At 44.5% G+C, this 25,722-nt stretch overlaps 1 long non-coding RNA gene across 2 annotated transcripts in view; it reads right to left on the bottom strand.

Annotated features, from left to right (window-relative positions):
• Positions 1 to 2,427: 2,427 nt before the first annotated feature.
• The window catches only part of LOC132540901 (uncharacterized), a 121,747-nt gene continuing 98,452 nt past the window's right edge, over positions 2,428 to 25,722 (bottom strand). For both annotated transcript variants that reach the window (XR_009552069.1, XR_009552070.1), the window contains exon 4: positions 2,428 to 2,764. This is a non-coding gene — a long non-coding RNA (uncharacterized LOC132540901). The remainder of the gene's footprint in view (positions 2,765 to 25,722) is intronic.

Genomic DNA, 25,722 nt, shown 5'->3' with positions numbered 1-25,722 from the left:
ATGTGACCAAGGTCTTCCACTGTCCCTGCCCATGCAGCCCCTTCTCCAGACTCCCATGCTCAACAGGGAGACGGAAGGGCAAGTTCTTGCTCTAGGTTCCCTGACTCAGCATAGATTTGACCATAATTGTACGCTATTAACTGTAGAGATGCTTAAAGGAGGAGATAACTCAGCCAGCAGGGTACCTGCTTAACCACCTGCAAAGTCAAAGTTGGAACCTAGGTGCCACATGCAAGTATTATGGCACTGGGGGGAGCTCCACAGAGGGTGCAGCAAGTGCTTCAGTGCCTCTCTTTCTGTGTCTCTGTCTCTCTGAGAATTTCAGAGGAAGGCTTGAGGCAGGAACCCGCCAGGGACACGGAAAGCCAGCACAGGGAGCAGGGGATAATGACCCCCTGCCCAGGATGGAAGGATGGAGCCCACAAAGCCCGCATTCATGGCGCCCACAACGGTGCGCTGTTCTGGCAAACAGGAAGCGGCCGTAAGTCTCCCGTGCAGGAGCGGCGGGCGGCCAGGCATGTTCTCAATCAGGAAGCAGGCAGTAAATAAACATCCCGCAGTCGCCCTGCCCCACCGCACAGGGGCGCGGGCGGAAATTTGTTTAGTCCTGCGGGCGCAGGCCTTTATCAATGGATGATTAAAAATGGAGAGGCGGCCGGCTAATGAGCGGTATTGATTTTAATAAGCGCCAAGTGCAGGGGGTTCAGAGAGACAGAGCAGCCAGTAGGCCTCTCCCAACTGCCGGCCAGTGGCTGGGGCCACAGAGAAGGGAAGGGAAAAATAATTCTAAAAACCCTCCTTTCAAATTGAGGCATTTACTCTGCTTGTTAGAGTCTGGGGGTGGGCTCCCAGGTCAGCTTCCACTTGGGGGCCTGAGGGTGCTGAGGTGCAAGGCAGAGGTGCCTGCAGGGAGCCCAGGCACGAGCTTCCCAAACAGGAGCAGCACTTGCTCTGGCTTCTCAGCTGGTGAGTGAGGCACTCCCACCCTGAGGCTGCCAGGTCACCCCATTCTGTCACGGCACTGCCCAGGCTGTAGGGTACATACTGACAGGTGGAAGGGGCCAGCTGCACACCCATGCTTCTCCCAGTGCTTTCATCCTCAGCCCCTAGAGCATCCCCTCCAGCAGGTGTGTTCACTAGGAAGAGTGTGTTCACTAGGAAGAGTGCACACATTGCCACAAGTGAGGTCCAGGGCTCAAGGGAAAGCTTCACAACAGGTGGAACAGTGGTGTGTGTGTGTGTGTGTGTGTTTCTGTTTCTCATTTCTATCAAAGAAAGAAAAGAAGACAAAAGAGGAAAGAAAAGAAGGAGGAGAAAAAAAAAAGAGGAGGAGGAGAAAGAACAGAAGAATAAAAGAAAGAAAAACCTTCAAGAACAGTGAAGTCGGGGCCAGGTTAAGTGCACATAGTGCTAAATGTAAGGAACAGTGAATACAGGCACCAAGGCCCAGCAATAACCCTGAAAGCAAAAATAAAAATTTCTCAGTGCTTAGCAGTGGTACACCCAATAGAAGTCACATGTCACCATGCACAAGGATCCAGTTCAAGCCTCCACTCCCCACCTGCAGGGGTGAAGCTTCAAAAGAGATGGAGCAGTCTGCAGGTGTCTCTCTTTCTCTGTCTCCCCTTTCCTCTTATTTTCTCTCTGTCTCTATATTTAAAAAAAGAAGGAAAGGAGAGGAGAGGAGAGGAGAGGAGAGGAGAGGAGAGGAGAGGAAGGGAAGAGGAGAGGAGAGGAGAGGAGAGGAGAGGAGAGGAGAGGAGAGGAGAGGAGAGGAGAGGAGAGGAGAAAAGAAGGGGAGAAAGAAAAGAAGCGAAAAATGGATTCTTGGAATGAAGAATTCCTTACAGGCCCAGTGATGACTCTGGTGACAATAAAAAAATTTAAATTAAATACTAATTATGGAAGCAGATATGTCTGTGAGCCAGCCAGCCAGGTCCAGGTGGGGGACATCAGGAGGGGGAAGCAATACTGCTTCCCCCAACCCAGAGGCCTATGCTTCCAGTGCTGACACTGGGGCCCATGTGCTCCAGCCTCCTGGCAGTATGTGACAGCATCCCCAAGCCCACTCACCAGGCAGTGTGTGAGCCCCACCCCACTGTGTGTCCCCACCCCATGTCAGGGACCACTGGGGGGCTGGGGACAGTGTGTATTAGTGTCTAGACTCTCTCTACACTCTGGACACCAGAGAGTTCAACATTAAGGTCCATGGGGCCACACCTTCTGCACGATCTCTGTCTTCAAACTGCTGTCTGTGTGTCCCTTCTGTGATTCTGTCCCCTTCCCATGGAAACATCGTCAGGCCTAGGACCATCCTGACCCAGCATGAACTCATCTCAACCTGGTGACATCTGCAAAGACATCATGTTCAAGTAAGGGCACACACACACAGGTTTTTTGGTTTTTTTTATTATTTAAAAAAAAAGACATCAACAAAACCATAGGATAAGAGGGGTACAACTCCACACAATTCCCACCACCAGGTCTCCGTATCCCATCCCCTCCCCTGATAGCTTTCCTATTCTTTATCCCTCCGGGAGTATGGACCCAAGGTCATTGTGGGGTGAGAAGGTGGAAGGTCTGGCTTCTGTAGTTGCTTCCCTGCTGAACATGGGAGTTGACTGGTAGCTCCATACTCCCAGCCTGCCTCTCTCTTTCCCTAGTAGTGTGGGGCTCTGGGGAAGTAGAGCTCCAGGACACATTGGTGAGGTCGTCTGTCCAGGGAAGTCTGGTCGGCATCATGCTGGCATCTGGAACCTGGTGGCTGAAAAGAGAGTTAATGTACAAAGCCAAACAAATTGTTGAACAATCATGGACCTAAAGGCTGGAATAGCACACACACACAGGTTTGGGGGAACATGAGTAGGGGAGCAGTGTCTGACCCAGCAGGGTGTCTGTGAAGTCTTCCTAGAAAGGGGCTGGAACCACGCTCTGTTCTCTATGCTATCTGTCTACTGCTAGAGAGTTGTGCAGGTTCTGGGGTGTCTCTGCTGCAGGGCCTCTAGGTTCCTCAGATCCCCTCCATTCACTTTGGTTCTTCCCAAGGCTCAGGGAGGCTTTGTCCATACAGAGATTAGATGGGGGGAGGATAGATGTTAGCATATGTAAATACATGGGTGTGTGTGCATGCATGGATGGATAAGTGGAAGCATGGGTGGATGGACAGAGATATGAATGGGTGTGTGGATGGAGAAATGGATAGATGGGTGTATGGATGTAGAAACGAATAGATGGGTAGTTGAATGGAGAAATGGATAGATGGGTGGATGGATGGATGGATGGATGGATGGATGGATGGATGGATGGATGAATGGGGAGATGGATGGGTGGATAAGTGGATGGGCAGGTGGATATATGGATGGCTGATAGAGGGCTAGTTGGACAAGTATGAATGGGTGGGTAGATGGTAGGAGAGAGAGAGAGAGAGAGTGTGTGTGTGTGTGTAAGTGGGTGGGTAGATGAATGGATAGATGGATGGAAAGATGGATATATGGATGGGTGGATGGTTGGTAGGTGGGTAGATAGATGAGTGAGTAGGTGGATGAATGTGTTGATGGATGGATGATGGATGGGTACATGGATGGATAAATGGTTGGGTAGCTGGGTAAGTAGATGACTAGATTACTGAGTGAATGATGAATGTATAGATGGGGTTAGGTGGTCTAATAGGTAGATGGATAGATGGGTGGTAGGTGTATGTATGTGGTTGTGTATAAGTTGGTGGGCAGATGAAGATATGTATGAATGCATAGATGGGTGCAGGAATAGTTAATAAGTGTGTAGGTGGGTGGGTAGGTGAGTGAGTAGGTGTATGGATGGACAGATGGATGGATGGATGGATGGATGGATGGATGGATGTGTGGATGGTGGACAGATGAACAGGTGCATGGGTAGGTGAATGACCACTTCATTCAGCTGCATCTTCAAGGCCTACTACTGATGCTCCATGAGGAAGGTGGAAAGCCTTGTGCATGATGGGGGATGTGGAAGAAGGAAGACAGAGGCAAAGTCTGGAGGGTTGGACCCCCTCCAGCTGAGCTGGCAGGCAGACCTCTCCCTGCTGCAAGCCTGGGACCAATGTTCTGGCATTTCCTCCTGGGTGGGAGCAGCACACTCTTAGCACTGTGGTTCTGACAAGGGCTGCCAAGCTCCTGTCCCTGCTCTGTTCCCAGGATGCTACGAGAGCAATTCTGGGCTTCCCCAGAGGCCCATCCTCCAGGGGTCATGTCTGTCCTAGGTAGGAGGCTGCCATTTACAACAGTGAGCAGGGTGAGCAGTCATGGTTGTACGGCAATGAAGCTCTACTTACAGGCAAGTTCCTGTATTGTGAACCATCATTGTCCACTGGAGTTTCAACCACTTAAAAGTGAAATAATAATAATAATAAGCACTATTATTGTAGGGGTGGTGACACAGATCTTGGTGGCAGGTGTGGTGTGGTGTGGTGTAATCTTACAATCTGATCCTACAATCTGGTAATCCGCTATCATCATAAATAAATAAACCACTATTTCTATGAAAGTAGATCAAAGGTAAAGTACAGGACTTGTCTGTGTGGCACTAAGCTCAGTCCCATACCTCATACTCTGGAGCTTAGCCCCCCACAACTCCTACCCCCTGAAATAAGTAACATAATTTTTAAAATAAAATGAATGGGTTGGGAAGATAGCAGAGTAGTTTATGCAAAAGACTTCCTTGCACCAGCACCATCAGCCAGAGCTGAGCAGTGTTCTGTTTAAAAATAAATAAATGGGGAGTCAGGCTGTAGCACAGCAGGTTAAGCGCAGGTGGAGCAAAGCACAAGGACTGGCATGAGGATCCCGGTTCGAGCCCTGACTCCCCACCTGCAGGGGAGTCGCTTCACAAGCGGTGAAGTAGGTCTGCAGGTGTCTATCTTTCTCTCCTCCTCTCTGTCCTCCCCACCTCTCTCCATTTCTCTCTGTCCTATCCAACAACTACGACAACAATAATAACTACAACAATAAAACAACAAGAGCAACAAAAGGGAATAAATAAAATAAATATTAAAAAATAAATAAATAAATCTTAAAATAAAGCAGCCAGGAGGTGGCACAGTGGACAGAATGCTGGGCTATCAAACATGATGTTGGAAGTTTGATTCCCAGCATTGCATTGCCAAAGTGTTGCTCTAGTGTCCCCCTCTCTCTCTCTCTCTCTCTCTCTCTCTCCCTCTCTCTCTCTCTCTCAAAAAATAATTTCCAATAAAATAAAATAGAAATGTGAATAGTTCCCCTCCCTCCAAGAACAGCTAAAGAAGTCATATGCATAGCACAGAACAGGCAGAGAGGGCACCTGCCCACAGCTAGGAGGGTACAAGGAATTGCCAAGAACCCTCTAGACTGCCACATATGTCCTCCTTGGCTTTTCCAGGTGATGATTAATTTCATCAATAGCCCAGGAGCCCAGCAAGGCTGGGGCCTGTGTGAGATGTTCACCTTTAAAAACCACTGAGCAAATATTTGCTAAGTGGTGAGTGACACCGAGATGTCTGTCTCCTGTCTATACCTGGGGGTGTCCTGTTCCCTCCCACAAGTGCTACATCAGCATGTGGGTGGAGGCACAAACCAGGAAGGCCAGAAAGGCCCTTGGTGGCAGAGGGGACAAGATCCCAGTGGAGATTTGACAGAGCCAGGAACTTGGCTTTATTGCTTGACCACACACACACACACACACACACACACACACATAACACACACACCTGTCCTCTCCTATGGAACTGTCCTGCCCTATTGATGACCACATTTCTAGTTACAACCACCAGCATGTGACCTTGCAGGAAGGGACACAAGGCCATGGAGGAGGGAGCAGCAAGGTGGGTTCTGGCACCCCAGCATCCAAGGAATCCTGAGAGGTATGAAGTCTGGGTCACTGGGTAAAGGTTTGGGGGCTCCTATTTTGCTACATCCATAGAGGTGGCTTCAGCCTCTGTGTAGTCAGCCCTCATAGACTAGTGTTGGCCTCTAATGCTCAATCCTCCTGGTCCTGCCTTAACCTCTAAGTGCTCAGTCCTCCTGGTCTAGCCTTGACCTCTGAGTGGTTAGTCCTCACCGTGGCCTCTCAGTGCCCAGCACTTGAGCCCTCCCCTGAGAGAGGATGCTGAAAGTCCTCCATGACAGACAGAAGGTGGTCACAAAGGCACTTATTGTGGGGCCCACTCTTTAGGATCCCCCTTGGTGCTGCTCATGGGTGTCCGCCACTCAGAAACAAGGAGCATGCTGCTCCTCATCCACTCCCACCTACCAGGGCACACTCTTGGGATGCCACACACACTGTCACAATGCTACCTGGGCTTAGCAGTCCCACATCTCACAGATGGGCCACTGCTGTCCCCAGCCTGGGCTAGTGACAGTGCATCTGTGGGTGCTCTAGAGAGTGGCCCCTGCCCTCCCTCCAGTGGGTGCCAGTCCACAAAGTTGCCCAGACAGCCACCTGAAGAGGCAGTCCAGTACCCACTCCATCACCCACCAAGTGGCTGGTCTCTGCCCCCAAAAGAGGCCAGGGCACCTCAAGATCCAGGACCCTAGAGCCATGGATTCCATCTATGTCTCTACACAGGTCTTTCTGTCTCTGCTCTGTCCTTTGTCTAACCTAGTCAAAATCCTGGGTGTCTTAAGACACTAGCCATGGGGAAAATATTCCTCTTTGTCCTTTAAAAATGTTTTGCTGGTACAGATTAATTCGTTTTCATGAAAATTAGAAAATAATCATAAGCCGGCAAGCAGGCATTTAAGCACACATGTTACCATGCAGAAAGACCCAGGTTCAAGCCTCCATTCACCATCTATGGGGGAAATTTTTATGAGCGGTAAAGCAAGTCTGTCCATGTGTGTCTTTCTCTCTTCCTCTCTCTCAATTTCTCTCTGTTGTAACAAATAAAATGAAATGGGGAGAGAAAATAAAGAAAAGAAAAAATGGCCACCAGGAGAAGTAGGTTTCTAGTAACAGCATGAAATCCCATCAACAAACCTGGTGGCAAATTAAACAAAAAAATAACAATAATAATAAATCTTTTAAAATAGTAACCAAGACTTCTGGAGGTGAGGCTACAGAGTAACAACAACTCCATTTTGCTCTCCTGGTCAGCTAGGAATAGCAAAGAGGATCACCTGAGAACACAACAAAACAAGACTAGGATTAATTTGAGAAACCACAAAGTCACGGGTGAGTGCAGACATTTGTGGCTTGTGGACAGAGAGGGAACTAAGGAGGAATTCCTTGGGCTAAAAGCCTGTATCCACTTGGGAGCAGCTGGTAACAGTGCAGCAGTTTGCCAGTAGAGGCACCACCTCCAATCTGAGTTTTAGCAACAAAAAAAGACTTCTGAAGGGAGAAGAGGAGCCCCTAAGTCTCACCAAATGCAACTGGGAGTCTTCATCGCTAATAGTGGCATAAATAGTGTCCATGGAGGCTGGAGCAGCAGAAGGGAGGCCCTGTGCTGACATCAGGGGGGAGAGAAGTGACCAGGAAACTCAGGAGAAAATCTATAGTCTGGTGGTCTGGAGATGGCACTGAATGGTGGGGGCTTTTCCATATTGTTCTCATGATGAATTGGAAGACACAGTGACTAACTGCCTCAGAACTCATGGAGTACAAACAGGATTTGTTTAGAAACTTACAGGGCCAAGGAGTGCTTCCAGAGGTTGGCTCTGGGTGCTGGAAAAGCAGTTTAATTGGTCCCAGGGCTTTGGTCCCTCAGGGCATGAGAGTCTCTCCACTCTGCTATCCCTACCCTGTTTTATCTCTTGGTCAGGAGTGAGTAATTAAGCTAAAATATCTGCTTATAGTTAAAATGCCCACAGGCTCCCATAGCCTATAGGGAAGATAAAGAACAAAAGAGAGTTTAACAGCCACCATGCTTCACCTCAAGACTTGAGACAACATTGAAACACTATTAATTTCCACAACTGTGAACTCTTTAAGTACATTAGACACAAGTGTGATTAGTGGATTGAGGGCCCTCATAATACACCATATGCAATGGTTAAACCAAGAAGAAACATTGGAGACATGAAACAGGACAAAAGCCCAGATAAAAGCCTCCCAAAGGCAGAAGCACATAAGTATTAGGACAACATCCAAACACTAATTGAAGCATTAGTCACAGGACTGAGGAAAGGTTTTTAAAGTAATATCATCAGAAATGGGGGGACAGAAAATGAGAATCTGAAAGAAAACACTAACTATCTCAAAGTAATTAGAGAGCTGAAAGCTGAAATTGCTGAGTTAAGAACACAACTATTGCTGAGTTAAAAACAGGGTAACAAAATAGCTGAGTTACAGAAAAAAACAGAGGTGAGAGAGAACAGAATAAGTGAGGAAGAAAATAAAATTAGCGAGATCAAGGATGAATTAGAGAAAACTAAGAAATAAGAGATCTCAAAAAGAGATTAAGAGATATTAAGAACAACAACAGGGACATATGGGATGACTTCAAAGGAAGTAATATATGCATTATAGGCTTACCAGAAGAAGAAAGAAAGGAGAGGGAAAAAAGCAGTCTATAGGACATAATAGATGGGAACTTCCTTACTCTAGATAATATAAAAGACATGACAGTTCAAGAATCCCAGAGAGTCCCAAACAAAATTAACCTAGACTTCAAGACACATCATATTTAGAATGAAAAAGAATAAGGATAAAAAAAAAGGATCCTGAACAGTGCAAAAGAAAAACAAAATCATTTATAGAGAAAAACACATAAGATTAGCAGCAGATTTCTCCACACAAACACTAAAGGTCAGAAAAGAATGGCAAGATATCTATTGAGCTTTCAGTGAGAAAGGTTTTCAACCAAGACTACTGTATTCCACTAGACTATCATTCAGACTAGATGGAGGCATAAAAACCCTCTCAGACAAGCAACAGTTGAAGGAATCAACTATCACCAAGCCTGCCCTGCAAGAAGTTCTGAAAGGTCTCCTATAAACAATCACATTACCATAAACATGCCATATATCAGAACACTCTATAAGCATATAATAGTGGCATTAAAATATTGATAATATAAATAAATGTCAATAGCCTGAATTCACATATTAAAAGATACAGAGAAGGAAGATGAATCAGAAAATACAACCAACCATATGTTGTCTATAGGAATCCCATCTAACTCAACAAGACAAACTCAGACTCAAAGTGAAAGGATGGAAAACTACCATACAAGTCAGTGGGCCACAAAAAAAAAAAAAGGACAGGAACAGCTATTCTCAATCTGACATTATAGAAAATAAAGTAAAATAAAATAAAATGATAGGGATGAACATTATTTAATGCTCAGAGGATAAGTCTATCAAGAGGACTTAATGATTATTATTATCTATGCACCCAAGGAGAGTCCATCTAAATCATCAAACATCTACTGAAAGGGCTACAGCAACATATCACAGCATCACAGTGATATTAGGGAACTTTAATACCCCACTCCACCAACTTGATAGATTATCCAGGCAGAAAATCAATAAAGAAAAAAAGGAGCTAAATGAAGAGATAAGTAAACTAGAACTATTGGACATTTTCAGAGACATTCAGCCAAGAAACTTGAAAACACATTCTATTCAAGACCATATGGGACAATTTCAAGGATAATTGTAAGGCCACAAAGATAGTGTATGTATGGCCATACACAAGGATAATTGTAAGGCCACAAAGATAGTGTATGTATGTATAGATATGTAAGGCCACAAAGATAGTGTCAAGAAATTCAAGAGCATTGAAATTATCCCAAGCATCTTCTCAAACCACAGTGGAATTAAACTAACATTTAACAACAACCAAACTAACATTTAACAACAACAAAAATTAGTAAAAGTCCCAAAATATGGAAACTCAACAGTACACTACTTAAAACTACTGAGTCAAAGAGGAAATTAAGGATGATACCAAAATGTTTTGAGGATTCAATGAAAATGAAGACATGAGCTATCAAAATATTTGAGACATAGCTATGGCAGTACTAGAGGGTAGCTCATAGCCATACAAGCACACATTAGGAAACAAGAAAAATGTCAAATAAACAAGCTGATTGCACACCTTAAAGACATAGAGGAAGAAAAACAAAGGAACCCTAAAGCAACCAAAAGGGCTGAAATAACTAAAGTTAGGGGGAAAATAAATATAACTGAAAATAAGAAACCCATACAAAAGATCAATGAAACTAAATGCTGGTTCTTCGAAAGAGTAAGCAAAATAAACAAACCCTTAGTCAGAATTACAAAACAAAAAAGGGAGAAGACTCAAATAAATGGGATTATAAATGAAAGAGGAGATATCATAACAGACACCACAGAATCCTATGTATCATGTAAGATTTCTATGAACAACTATATGCCACCAAGCTAAAGAACCTGGAAAAATGGACGAGTTCCTAGATACCTACAAACTTCCAAAATTAAACAAAGAGGAACTAGAAAATCTGAAAAAGCCAATTACAACCAAAGAAATTGAAACAGTTAACAAATAACTTGCCAGGTGGTGCAGTGGATTAAGCACTGGATTCTCAAGCAAATAACTTCCCAAGAATAAAAATCCTGAAACAGATGGTTTTACAAATGAATTCTACAAAATCTTCAAGGAAGAGTTAATATCTCTACTTTTAAAGCTCTTCCAAAGATTGAGTACACAGGAATACTCTGTTCCAGCTTCTATGAAGCCAACATCAGCCTGATACCAAAAGCGCACAGGAACACAACAAAAAAAGAAAACTATAGGCTATTATCTCTGATGAATGTAGATGCTAAAATATTGAACATAATTCTTGCCAACAGGATGCAACAGTATATTTAAAAGATTATTCATCATTACCAAGTGGGATTTATCCCAGGCATGCAAGTTTGGTTTAACATACATAAATCAATCAGCATGATCCACTCATCAATAAAAGCAAGACTCAAAAACCACATGATTATATCAATAGATGCAGAGAAAGCCTTTGACAAAATCCAACTCTTATTCATGCTTAAAACACTACAAAAATGGAACTGATGAAAAATTCCTTAAGATAGTGGAGTCGATATACAGCAAACCTACAACCAACATCATGATACTCAATGGACAGAGGCTGAAAGCATTCCCCCTCAGATCAGGTACTAGACAGGGCTGCCCACTCACTATTACCACTACTATTCAACATAGTGTTAAAGTTCTTGCTATAGCAAACAGGCAGGAGCAAGGAATTAAAGGGATACAGATTGAAATGGAAGAAGTTAAACTCTCACTATTTGAAGATGACATAACAGAAAAACCTAAAGAATCCAGCAGGAAGCTCTTGGAAATTATCAGGCCATACAGTAAGGTGTCGGGCTATAAAATCAATATACAAAAGTCAGTGGCGGTCCTCTATGTAAGTAAGAAGAAGATAAAATCCAGGAATCAGTCCCTTTTACTATAGCAAATATATATATATATATATATATATATATATATATATATATATATATACCTAACCAAAGAAGTGAAAGACTTGTATACTGAAAAGTATGAGTCATTATTCAAGGAAATAGAAAAAGACACAAAGAAGTGGAAACATATTTCATGTTCATGGGTTGCAAGAATTAATATCATCAAAATGAATATACTACCCAGAGCTATATACAAATTTAATGCAATCCTCATCAAGATTCCATCAAATTTTTTAGGAGATAGAGCAAAAGCTAAAAATGTTTATCTAGAACCAGAAAATACCTAGAATTGCCAAAAAAAAAAAAAAACTTGAGAAAAAAGAACACAAATGGAGGCACCATACTCTTAGATCTTAAACTGTATTATAGGGCCATTGTAATCAAAACTGATTGGTACTGGAAGAGTACCAGTGAAATAGAACAGTACTAATGAAATAGAACTGAGACTCCAGAAGTAAGCCCCCTCACCTATTGACATTTAATGTTTGACAAAGGCACCAAGACTATTAAATGGGGGAAAGAAAAGTCTCTTCAACAAACAGTGTTGGAAAAATGGGTTGAAACATGCAGAAAAATAAAACTGAACCACTATATTTCACCAAACAAAAAATGGATTCCAAATGGATCAAAAACTGGATGTTAGACCAGAAACTATCAGATACTTAGAGGAAAATATTGGCAGAACTCTTTTCCATCTAAATTTTAAAAGCATCTTCAGTGAAACAAATCCAATTACAAAAAGACTAAACCAAAAATAAACCAATGGGACTGCATCAAATTTAAAAGCTTCTGCACAGCAAAAGAAACCACCTCCCAAACAAAAAGACCTCCTACACAATGGGAGAAGATCTTTACATACCATACATCAGACAAGAGGCTATAACCAAAATATATAAAGAACTCACCAAACTCAGCAACAAAAAACAAATGACCCCATCCAAAAATGGGGAGAGGATGTGAACAGAATATTCACCATAGGAGAGATACAAAAGGCCAACAAACATATGAAAAAAATGTTCCAAGTCATTGATTGTCAGAAAAATGGAAATAAAGACAGCAATGAATTACCACTTCACTCCAGTGAGAATATCATACATCAGAAAGGGTAGCAGCAACAAGTGGTGGAGAGGTTATGGGGACAAAGGAACTCTCCTGCACTGCTGGTGGGAATATAAGTTGGTCTAACCCCTGCGGAGAGCAGTCTGGAGAACTCTCAGAAGGTTAGAAGTGGACCTACCCTATGACTCTTTTGAGGATATATCCCAAAGAACCAAACACAACCACTCAAAAAGATTTGTGTATACCTTTGTTCATAGCAGTACAATTTGCAATAGCCAAAACCTGGAAGCAATCCAGGTGTCCAATAACAGATGAGTGACTGAGTAAGCTGTGTTGTATATATGGAATACTACTCAGCTATTAAAAATGGTGAATTCACCTTCTTCAACCCATCTTGGATGGAGCTTGAAGGAATCATGTTAAGTGAGATCAGTCAGAAAGAGAAGGAAGAACACGGCATTATCTCACTCATAGACAGAATTTGAAAAACAAGATCAGAAGGGAAAACACAAAGTAGAACTTGGACTGGAGTTGGTGTATGGTACCAATGTAAAAGACTGGGGTCAGGGTAGGGGTCAGGTCCTGGATCACAATGGCAGAGGAGGACCTAGTGGGGGTTGAATTGTTACATAGAAATCTGGGAAATGCTATGCATTCACAAACTACTGTTTTTCACTGTCTGCTGATCTATTAATCCCCAATAAAGAAATGAAAATAATAATAATAACCTAGATGCTCATACAGAAAAATGAAGATTTTAACCAAGGTTTATTAAGCCTTCATACCAGTCTATAGAAACTGCTATCTTTACCTAACCAGGCTTTTCAGTCTGTGAATCTATGTCCTTCCATCTATTCATTTTTTTCTGAATATACTGGGTTGTCTTTGATGAAATTTGTATGCCTTTCATAAAATCATTACTCAGCATTTGGTGTTATGATGGCAACTTCAATTTTGGGGGGGGCAAAATTTTTAATTTATTTTATTTTCCCTTTTGTTGCCCTTGTTTTTTTATTGCTGTAGTTATTATTGTTGTTGTTAAATAAGACAGAGATAAAATGGAGAGAGGAGAGGAAGACAGAGAGAAGGAGAGAAAGACAGACACCTTCAGACCTGCTTCACCACCTGTGAATTGACTCCCCTGCAGGTAGAGAGCCAGGAGATAAAAACAGGATCCTTACGCCGGTCCTTGCATTTTGCGCCACCTGCACTTAACCCACTGCACTACTGCCCGACTCCCTAACTTCAATTTTTTAATCTGCTCTTTGTTGTTAATATAGGTATAAGCTCACTTATTCACTTCACAGGCTGTCTGGCATTTCCCATATATGTGTATCACCTGAAAATTAGGATAGTAATATTTATTTCCTTCTGTAGGTTAAATTTTTAATTTTTTTTAATTTTTTAAAATTTTTTTCATGTATTATTGCATCAGCTGTAGTCACTAATCCAGAATTCAATAATGTGCAGTAGCAGACATTGTGTTTTTTTGTTTGGTTGGTTTATTATTCTTTATTTTTTCACTACACTTCAGACAAGTGGTTAATATCAAACATCTATAAAGAAGTCCTACAACCCAATTTAAAAGTGGGCAGAATATATGAATAGACAGTTCTCTAAAGAAGAGATACACATGGCCCACAGATATATTCAGAAATGTTCTAATTCACTCATCATCAGAGAAATGCAGATTAAAGCCACATTGAGATTCCACCTCACACCTGTGAGAATGGGCTCCATCAATAAAAGAAGGGGAGAATAGTGTTAGAGAGGATATGGAGAAAAAGGAAATCTATTACATTTGCTGGTGGGAATGTAAACTGGTGTAACCACTATGCAAAACAGTATGGAGAATCCTTACACAAATACAAATGGAAATTCCATATGACTCAGCAATTCCACTGCTAGGCATAAACCCAAAAGATATAATAACTCTGATTCAAAGGGATATCTGCACCTTCATGTTTATAGTGACTTTATTCACAATAGCAAAAATCTGGAAATAACCAAAATGTCCTTTGACAGATGACTGGATGAAGGAGTTCTAGGACATATATTCAACAAAGCAGCAATAAAAAGGGACTATATTGTGTCCTTTGGAATAAACTGTAAGGAATTAGAGAAGATTATGCTCAGTGAAGCAAGTAAGGAGGTGAAGGACAACTACAGAATGGTTTCACTCAAATACAGAATATAGAGAATTGAATTTATAAATGTGAAAAAAGTCTTATCTATTTTCAAAACTGTGGGAGAACTAAAGTGGTTATCTATGGGGATAGGGATGAGGACACAGACCTTTGGTAATAGGAGTGGTGAAAAAAGTAATACATAAATTAAATTGTGTTTGGAAATTTAAATTTTTTTTTGTTTTGTTTGCCACCAGAGTTGTAGCTGGGGCTCTGTGACTGTTCAACAAATCCTTTGCTCTTAGTGGCCATTTTACCTTTTTTTTGTGTGTGTGCAACTTTCTATTTGATAGGACAGATAGAAATTAAAAAGGGAGGAGAGACAGAGAAGGAGAGAGAAGGAGAGAAAAAACCTGAAGCACTGCTTCACTGCTTGTGAACCCCCTCCTCACCCACAGGTAGGAATTGGGAACTTGAACCCAGGTCCTTGCACATGGTAACATATATTCTCAACTCCAGATGCATTGCCCAGCCCCTAGACAATATTTTCTTTTTTTTTTTTTTCTTTGACTCCAGGGTTATCGCTGGAGCTCAGTGCCTGCACTACAAATCCACTACTCCTGTGGCTATTTTTTTGATTTTTTTTTTTTTAGATAGGACAGAGAGAAGTTGAGGGGGAGGGGAAGATAGAGAGGGAGAGAGAGATAGACACCTGCAGGCCTGCATCACAGCTTGTGAAGCAACTCCCCTGCAGGTGGGGAGGTGGGGGCTCAAACCGGGATCCTTTTACCAGTCTTTGCGCTTGGTACTATGTGTGCTTAACCGGGTGTGCTACCACCCAGCCCCCATCATTACTTTCTTTTTTTTTCTTTTTTAACCTCCAGGGTTATTTCTGGGGCTCGGTGCCTGCACTATGGATCCACTGCTCCTGGAGGCCATTTTTCCCCCGCTTTGTTGCCCTTTTGTCATCATTATTGTTGTTATCATTGCTGTTGTTGTTGTTGTTGGATAGGACAGAGAGAAATTGAGAGAGGAGGGGAGACTGAGATGGGGAGAGAAAGATAGACACCTGCAGAACTGCTTCACTGCCTGTGAAGCGACCCTCCTGCAGGTGGAGAGCTGGGGCCTTGAACCAGGATCCTCCTGCGGGTCCTTGCGCTTTGTGCCAGGTGTGCTTAACCCGCTGTGTTACCACCCGACTCCCCCATCATTACTTTCTAGACATTATTTTTTCATTGTGCAAGGTATTAGCTGTAGATGTTTTACATTTACTTGGTCAAATAAGGAAGATACTTATTAGCATTCCTCATATGCTAAAATGTAAGTATGTATGAGGAGGAGATACTAAATTGAGTCAAGGTCTTTGGGTGAATATATTGGGGATATCACATGATTTCCCATGATTATAAGGTTAATTACATTGATTCATTTTTTCCTATTTTTTTAATTTTCTATTTGGTAGGACAGAGAAATTGAGAGAAGAGGGGGAGATAGAGAGGGAGAGAGAAAGACACCTGCATCCCTGCTTCACCTCTCATGAAGTTTTCCCCCTGCAGGTGGAGAACAGTGGTTCAAACCGGGCCCTTGTGCTTGATAATATGTGTGCTTAACCAGCTGTGCCATTGCCCAGCCCCCTACATTGATTCATTTTAAGCCAGACATACCATCTTCTGCACCCCATAATGAGCCTGGGTCAATACTCCCAGAGGGATAAAGAATAGGAAAGCTATCAGGGGAGGGGATGGGATACAGAGTTCTGGTGATGGGAATTGTGTGTTGTACCCCTCTTATCCTATGTATTTTGTCAGTGTTTCCTTTTTATAAACCTTTTTCTTTTTTTTTTAGTATATTCATTTATTTTTCCCTTTTATTGCCCTTGTTGTTTTTATTGTTGCTGTTGTTACTTCTTCTTCTTCTAGCGTTTGCCCTTCTTCCGTAGCCAGTCAACAGCGTCAGGTTGAGCCTGGTGTAAAGTTTTGAGACCTCCTTTGAATCTGGAGAGGTGGCAGTCATTGACTATGTGGGTCATAGTCTGTCTGTAGCCACAGGGGCAGTTCGGGTCATCTCTGGCTCCCCAGCGATGGAACATAGCGGCGCACCGGCCATGGCTTGTTCGATAGCCATTGAGGAGGGCCCAATCATAACGTGCTAGGTCAAAGCCGGGTTGACGCTTGCAGGGGTCTGTGATGAGGTGTTTGTTCTTTACCTCAGCTGACTGCCAACTCTGTTTCCAAGAGTCTGGAACAGAGAAGTTCAGTGTAGGCATAGGGGACCAGATTGGGTGACGAGACATCAAGCGTTGGACAGGGTGGGCGAAGATATCCGCGTATATTGGCAGGTCAGGTCGAGCATAGACGTGGGAAATGAACTTAGATGATGCCACATCCCGACGAATATCTGGCAGGGCGATGTTGCTAAGAACTGGCAGCCATGGAACCGGGGTGGAACGGATGGTTCCAGAAATTATCCTCATGGAGGAATATAATTTGGAATCGACCAAGTGGACATGGGGGCTACAGAACCATACTGGGGCACAGTATTCTGCAGTGGAATAGCATAATGCCAGAGATGATGATCGTAGTGTGGAAGCGCTCGCGCCCCATGAGGAGCTGGCCAGTCTTGCAATGATGTTATTCCTCACGCCCACCTTTGCTGCAGTTTTTATGAGATGTTCGTGAAATGACAGAGTGCGATCAAGAGTAACGCCAAGATAGACTGGCTGGGCTTCATGCCAGATTCTCGTATCGCCAAGCTGCACATTAAGCTCACGCGAGGCCGAGGCATGGTGTAGATGGAAAACAGATGATATACCGTTTTTGCAGTGCTAGGGATTAGTCGCCATTTTTTACAGTAATCAGATATCAGAGACATGTCTTTCGTGAGTGTTTCCTCGAGGATGTCGAACTTGGATGCCTGAGTTGCACAGCAGATGTCATCGGCGTAGATGAACTTCCTTGAAGAAGTTTCTGGGAAGTCATTGATGTAAATATTAAATAGCATAGGAGCCAGAACACAGCCCTGGGGGAGGCCACTTGAGACAAGTCTCCATCTGCTAGACTTGTCACCCAGATGCACCCGGAATCTTCTGTTTTGGTGATGTTATCATAGCCAGCAGCTGTTCCCGGTTTAACCCTCTTCAAAGCGTCTTCCAGTTCAGACAGTGTAAAGGGAGAGAGTTTTGGAGATGGACAAGATTTTGTTGTTGTTGGATAGGACAGAGAGAAATGGAAAGAGGAGGGGAAGACAGAGATGGGGAGAGAAAGTTAGACACCTGCAAACCTGCTTCACCGCCTGTGAAGCGACTCCCCTGCAGGTGGGGAGCCGGAGGCTAGAACCGCCATCCTTACGCAGGTCCTGGCGCTTTGCGCCACGTGCATTTAACCACTGCGCTACTGCCTGACTCCCCACTGTTTCCTTTTTATAAATAAAATTTTTTTTAAAAAAGAATGCCAATCCAACCTTTTCATCCAAGAATAAAGTCTATATTAGGCTATATTATTTTCACATATTGGTGATTTTGAGACTATTGACTCTTGTTTAGTATCTTTACATCCTGGTTATAAAATGGTGACCATATAGAACTGTGTGAAGTTTCATGGACTTTCTATGTCAATATTTTTATCATGATTGTGTGGGCTCACATACCAAGTTAAGGGAAGTAACACTTTCCTGTTCTTAAAAGAATTTGTGAATGATTTGCATTTCTTACACATTAACAGAATTCAAAAGAAATTGCTTTCCTTATAGGAAACCCCATACACAATTTTTCTAATAATTAAAGAAGAATTTAGATCTATTTTTTTCCTGGGGTGGTTCTAAGTTTACTTTTTTCTTGGGGTGGATCCAGTTTACTCAGAACTTCTCTTTGACCAGCATAAAAACTTTTCAGGACAACTTCAAAATCTGTAGCACATTTTTCCTTCTCAACATTTCCTAGAATTATTGATTTTTTATTTTTTGGCATCATTGATTTTTATACTTTCTCATTCTCTCATTTGTTGATAGTATTGGTTTTATAAGAAATCTGATTTCTTTCTTAGTTTTACTTTATATTTCACTAATTCTCTTATTTTTATCATTTTCCTTATACTCTGGAAGTTTTTTTTTCTTTTTTTTTATTTAAGAAAGGATTAATTAACAAAACCATAGGGTAGGAGGAGTACAATTCCACACAATTCCCACCACCCAATCTCCATATCCCACCCCCTCCCCTGATAGCTTTCCCATTCTCTATCGCTTTGGGAGCATAGACCCAGGATCATTGTGGGTTGCAGAAGGTGGAAGGTCTGGCTTCTGTAATTGCTTCCCCGCTGAACATGGGCGTTGACTGGTCGGTCCATACTCTCAGTCTGCCTCTCTCTTTCCCTAGTAGGGTGGGTCTCTGGGGAAGCGGAGCTCCAGGACACATTGGTGGGGTCTTCAGTCCAGGGAAGCCTGGCCGGCTTTAATGACTTCTTGAGCTTCCTCTTTCCTTTGTTAGATTCACATGATTCTCTAAATTTACTTTCCAAGAAGACTTTAACTGTATGAGTCTACACATCTTGGTGTTATGTTTCTTTATTGCCATTAAATTAAAAATATTTTTATTTCAAAAGCGAATAATGCCTTTGACTTACATATTACTTAAAAATATATTCTAAATTCCTCCAAAGTGCAATCTTTGTATTGATGTCTCTGTTTTATTTCTAATTTAATTTCATGTGATTTCAATTCTTTGAGATTGTTTTAAGTTTTGTTTGTGGTCTGCATACACTTAATTTTTAAGAATTTTTATGTGTGATCTTTTTTCTGAAAATCCTGTCTTATCATTTGGGGGCATATGCTTTATCTATGCCCATTTCATTAACTCAATAAGCATGGTGTTTAAATCTCCTATATCTTCAATGACATTTGCCTACTTGTCTTTAGCTACTAGGCAACTGTGTCAAAATCCCCCACTCTGTGGATCTGTCACTGTCTTCTTTTAATTCTGTCACTTCCTTTTTTTTAATTCTATCCATTCTGACTTTATTTATTTCAAGGTATTATAGGTTAATAAGCATCTAGAATCCATCTCTCTTCATGAATGAAATGTTTTCTCAAATCACATGCCCACCTCTCTATCTGGGTACACCCAGATCAACCTGTCAACACCCATATTCAGCAGGGAAGCAATTACAGAAGCCAGACCTTCCATCTTCTGCAACCCACAATGACCTTGGGCCCAAACTCCCAGAGGGTTAAAGCTATCAGGGGAGGGGATGCGATATGGAGTTTTGGTGGTGGGAATTGTGTGGAGTTGTACCCCTCTTATCCTATGGTTTTGTCAATGTTTCCTTTTTATAAATAAAAAAGAAGGGGAGTCAGGCAGTAGCACAGCAGGTTAAGGGTACATGGCATGAAGCTCAAGGACTGGCATAAGGATCCCGGTTCGAGCCCCTGGCTCCCCACCTGCAATGGAGCCACTTCACAGGCAGTGAAGCAGGTCTGCAGGTGTCTATCTTTCTCTCCCCCTCTCTGTCTTCCCCTTCTCTCTCCATTTATCTCTGTCCTATCTAACAATGACGACATCAATTAACAACAAGAATAATAACTACAGCAATAAAAAAAAAAGAACTGACACAAACATTACCCCAACCAACTAAGGAAGGGAGTGGGTGACTGGGGTTGTGGGGGTGGAACCCATCAGAGACTGCACCTTGCTAGGATGCTAGGGTCCCATAGTTAAGTTGGGGGGCACCCTATCCCACCAGTAGGAAAACCATAGAGCTGGAATGGGAGGTCACTGGGTCTCATTCTGGCAGCCACTCTCAATAAACCCTGCAGTGTCCCTACCTGGAGCCCCAGGTGCCCGGGCCTCCTTGGCAATGACTCAGTGACAAGTGACAGGTGGTGTCAGATGTCACAGGGAGCACCAAGCACATTGTGGGAGGAGTCTGAGTGAGAGCCATATTTCTGTCCTCAGGCTGCTGTAAACTGTGTCATGAGTTCAGGGACAGCACTCGGGAGCCACCCCCCACTCCTGTCCCAGGGACTCTCAAGTCCTGCAGAGAAGCTGCTCCTTGGTCCAGAGCTCTTGCTGCTTCTCCAGCACCTGTCCCTGTGGTCACACACCACTCTTCTATATTTTTGTCCTGTCCCTTCACTGTGAGGACATCAGTCCTGGATCTGGGGCCATTAGATCCTTTGTGACTTCAGGCTACTTTGTGGCATCAAGACCAAGTGCTGGTGAAGTTCTCCTGTGGGGCTCTGGACATGAATGTGGGGAACCCTGTTTATCCCAGGGCTTAAGTCTAACCCTTGCACCCCCAGGGTTACCTGTGTCACCTGAACTCAGCACTGAGCCCCATTTATGAATTCAGGCTTCTTGAAGAGTAGGGGTTCAGTCACCAGTGGAGGGTGTGGGGAGATCACAGGGAAGGAGCAGAAATGGGGAGCTTCCAGGCTCATAGACATAATGACATAGGATAGGGTGCCTGGGAGGATAAGGAGCCAGCTGTCCCCACTTCCTCTGACCCCCCACACCCCCTTCAGCCCATCCTGAATGCCCTGGCACCTGCCACCAACCAGCCAGAGTCTCCCCAGAGCTATCCTTCCAAACCCCCACTCCACAAAGACAGCCTTGTTGCTATTTCTGAACACACACCCCACAGATGTAGCACCTGTGGACCCCCATAAAACTATAAGGAGGCGGTGTGGAAGCTGCTGTGACATGCCGCCTGTACCCACTCATTAACTCCCTGAACATGGCTCCCTATAGGCACTAGGTAGAAGACTGCCACCCTGGGATGATGTCCCCGGTGGTTGACGTGCTCTGCTATTGTGCATCTTACCCCCCCCAGTGGCCCTGGACAGCCAGCAGGTGCTGACCTGGCCCAATCTGCACAGACTACAGGTCCTGGGTGGGAAGGTCCTTGTCCCCTGGGGCACCAGCCCAGAACATGCCACCTGCCCGAGTCCCCTATCCCAAGCAAGAACCCCAAGCTTCCCCTTGAGACACCAACCAATCTGCCCCTCCACACCCATCTCCCCAAAAACTCCTGACTGCCTGCCTACCCTTGGGGACTCAACAGAGATCCCTGAGCTCTGAGTCCAGGATCTGCAGACTAATCCCCTCCCTGGCTGCCTGCATTTCTTCTGTCAGTTTTAATCACACAGGATGTTCCATGAACATGCTTCACAGGAGGGTCCCCACAGCCAGATCTGGTGCTATAGGGATGGACAGGCCCCCTGGCTCCTCTACCTCCTGCCCTCCCCAACCCCTCAAAACCAAATGCTTCCAAACTGGAGTCTCCTGGCCTAGCATATAGTAGGGCTCGCAAGAACAAAGGACAGTGGAATGGAGATGCCTTATGCTTGGCAGCTGAGAACCCAGAGATGGGTCAGGCCAGGATCCCAGGGCTCCTAGCACTGTGTGGAGCACCCCAAGATGGGGCCAGCTCTTTCACGAAGGAATCCTGTGGAACCTGGGCAGCACCCCAGCATCTCAGGCACAGCTCACTGTTCTGTGTACTAAAGGGGCAACTGGCCCTGAAATTGATCCCCAATTGCCTTCAGTGGTGAGTTAATGAAGCAGCTGTGGGTTGCCTCACCCCCTCCTCCCAATGGCTGTCATAGCCACAGGGGGAGGGGCAGGCAGGCCCTGGATGGGGGACAACTCCAAATAAAAGGGGTTTGGGGTTCATTCAATGTTTAGCTAATATTTGAATTTCTCCCTCCGATCACTTTCCTCTCTGATTTAATATATTGTTTTAAATAAAAATTCCTAATAAATCTGAAGAGAAATATGTCATAGCAGGGCTTGAAAACCGGGGTGCAATATATAACAGTTCATAAAACATTCTGTCCAAACAGGCAGAGTCAGGAGGCCTGCGGACCAGAAGCAGTTAACTGCAGCAACAGCCTTTTAGGAGCCACTAAAATTAAGAAAGGGCAGGGCTGTTTCCCAGCCAGATAATTAAGTAGCGTTTTCTCTGTTTTCATGCTATAAAAATTAAACTTCCTGTTTTAAAGGTCTGGCAGGGGCCCTGGGCTATGAGGTCCTTGGATGAGCCCTGAGGGCACAAGCAGGAGTGACAACAAAGACGTTATGTGCCAGGACTCCTGGACAAGGAAACATGCCCCCGTCAGCAAAAGTTTGCAGACCATAAATCAGACAGCCATTTTTTCACATCATTTTAACTAATACATTAAACCTTGTTGCCCACTGTGGGACCAGAAGCCAAGGCCGCAGCCACCCACCTCCTAGGCCTTGGAGAGAGATAACCCGCATCGATGAATGCTGCTCAAGGGGACTCCTGGGTCTCACAGTTTGGGTGCCAAGAATGTTGCAGCAGCAGGTCCTGGTGTATCACTCCTTTAATTCCCAATAGGGGAACCCCTGCAAGCGTCAACCCGGCTTTGACCTAGCACGTTATGATTGGGCCCTCCTCAATGGCTATCGAACAGGCCATGGCCGGTGCGCCGCTGCTATGTTCCATCGCTGGGGAGCCAGAGATGACCCGAACTGCCCCTGCGGCTACAGACAGACTATGACCCACATAGTCAACGACTGCCACCTCTCCAGATTCAAAGGAGGTCTCGAAACTTTACATCAGGCTCAACCTGACGCTGTTGACTGGCTACAGAAGAAGGGCAAACGCTAGTAGTAGTAGTAGGGCTTGGGCTGGTCCTTTCGCTTGAAGACAGAATTGTTCCTATATGTCCTTAAGAGAAGCAGGGAGCCCCCTGTGCAGGGTGGGCTCTGGGGGGTGCAGGTCTGTTGTGTCTGCAGCTAGGTGGGGGGTGCTTAGAGAAAAGGAGAACCAGGGCCGAGTGGTGGTGCACTGGGTTGAGTGCTCATGTTACCATGTGCAGGGACCTGGATTCGAGCCCCCAGCCCCCACCTTCAGGGGAAAAGCTTCAAGAGCTGTGTAGCAGGTCTACAGGTGCCTCTCTCTCTTTCCCTATCTCCTCCTTCCATTTCAATTTATCTCTGTCTCTATCCAATAAAAAATTTTTAAAAGGGGGGCTGGGCAGTAGCACAGCAGGTTAAGCACACATGGTGCGGAGCACAGGGACCGGCGTAGGGATCCTGGTTTGAGCCCCTGGCTCCCCACCTGCAAAGGGGATCACTTCACAAGCAGTGAAGCAGGTCTTTCGGTGTCTTGTCTTTCTCTTCCCCTCTCTGTCTTCTCCTCTCTCCATTTCTCTCTGTCCTATCCAACAATGACATCAATAACAACAATAATAACAACAACAATGATAAACAACAAAGGCAACAAAAGGGGAAAAATAAAAAATGAAAATAAAATAAAAATAAATGTTTTAAAATTAGAAAGAAAGAGGAGAATCAACCAAGCAGGGCAGCTCCTTAGGGCATCTGGGTGGTGATGTGCACCCTCTCAACCTATGCAGGCCCCCTTCCTCCTGGTTTCCTCTGGTTTATTTTATTCTGATCCATTTTGCTTGCACATAACAATAATTTCATAATAAAATCAAGTTTTTAGACTTGTTTGTTTATTTGTTTGCTTGTTTGAGAGAGACAGAGAATGAAAGAAACCATAGCAGCTAAGTTTCCTTCAAAGCAGTGTAGTCTGGGCTCAAACCTGGATCATGTGCAAGGCAAAGCAACATGAGCTGCTTTGTTGGACCCAACTTTTAAATTTATGACAGCACAGCCACATGGTTACAGGCTAACCAGTGCATGAGGAGAGGAGCTATTGCCACATCCTGGGGAGACAAAGCCACACCACAAGCAGGGCCAGGGTGTCCAAGAGGGTGAGGACAGGCCATCCCCAAATTAAGGGCCTGCCTCTCTGTTATGACACAGATATCTAAGATAGGGCTCTGCTTGCCCCTGTGCCCTCCTGGACTGTGACTTTCTGAGGTGATGTTCTCTTGTGACAAGGTACAGATGGCTAGGCCCTACCTAGAGTTAAAGACTGAGTCTAAAGGCCAGTCTTGACCAGGGCTGAGTGTTGGTTCACCTAGTATAGCTCTAGCGCCTGGGGCTCCTGACTTCCAGGCCAGCTTGGCCTCTCCCCAAGGCCTACGGGCTCCATAGCCCCTTCTTGGTGAAAGCCCCTTGTGCATTTGTAGAAATGCATCAAACCCATTAGGTGATAGATTCCCTGCTGGATAGAAAATGCAAAAGTCTTTTGCATGGATGTTGAGACCTGTATGGAGTCAAGTAGTCAGTGTCACACAGCTATGAGCCACCTCTTACCCATAAATGCCCACCTCTCTGTCCTTTCAAAGGGAACTTAGAGGCCCCAGGCTGGGCTGGGCTGCCTGGGGGAGCCCCATGCTGAACACACACACACACGGATGCGCCTGGCCACAATCAGCATATGCATGCACAGGTATGAATACACTGACATGTACACCCACTAACACACACAAATAAATAATAGCAACTACTTACATATGTGCACAGAACACATGCACACACTCATGAGCACACACATACACCATTGGCACCTCCACCCCAGATCAATGACCTGCTGACACCAGGAAGAAGGTGTCTAGGAAAGGCTGGGTCCTCAGGGACTCCAGGCCAGCTAGGGAGACAGTGTCAGCTCCCATCCCTCAGGACCTCCTTTAGAGGATGGGTCACTCAATCCTTGAGACTCCTGGGTGGACCCCCAAGGCCCAGACCCCCTGGACACCCTACCAGGCCAGCTCAGAGCCCTTGGATAAGCCAGTCCCAACCCCAGGGAGGAGGCCAGCACCCTGAGTACTTCAACTGGCCACAGCCAGCACACAGCCACATCTTCAGGCCATTTTCAAGGCAATCTCAAGGACTTTCAAGACTGAAACCTGACAAAGTGGAGAGAGGGCCTGGGGCTGTCAGTGGGTAGAGACCAGTGAGAATGAGCAGTTAGCTTGAGGACCCAAGGGCTACAGTGGAAGAATGGCTGTGCTGGGGACTGCTTAGTCTGCAAACCCCTCACCCCCCACGGATGAGAACACTGACTTATATCAAAGGTGAGATAAGAAAGTGACAAGGGAAAATCATTGCCAGTCTACACAATAAACCTGAGATCAGCATTGTCAGATGTGGGGGTAGGAGATAGCTCACCCAGGAGGGCACATGTGTTCAAATTTTGGCACCATATGGAGAAACCATGAGTAGTACTCATAGCACCTAGGGAGCTCCA

The sequence above is a fragment of the Erinaceus europaeus genome, chromosome 10, assembly GCF_950295315.1.
Source record: "Erinaceus europaeus chromosome 10, mEriEur2.1, whole genome shotgun sequence".
In the NCBI taxonomy this organism is placed as follows: domain Eukaryota; kingdom Metazoa; phylum Chordata; class Mammalia; order Eulipotyphla; family Erinaceidae; genus Erinaceus; species Erinaceus europaeus.
The sequence above is the reverse complement of the archived record's forward strand: the minus strand, read 5'-3'. Positions and strand labels throughout refer to the sequence as shown.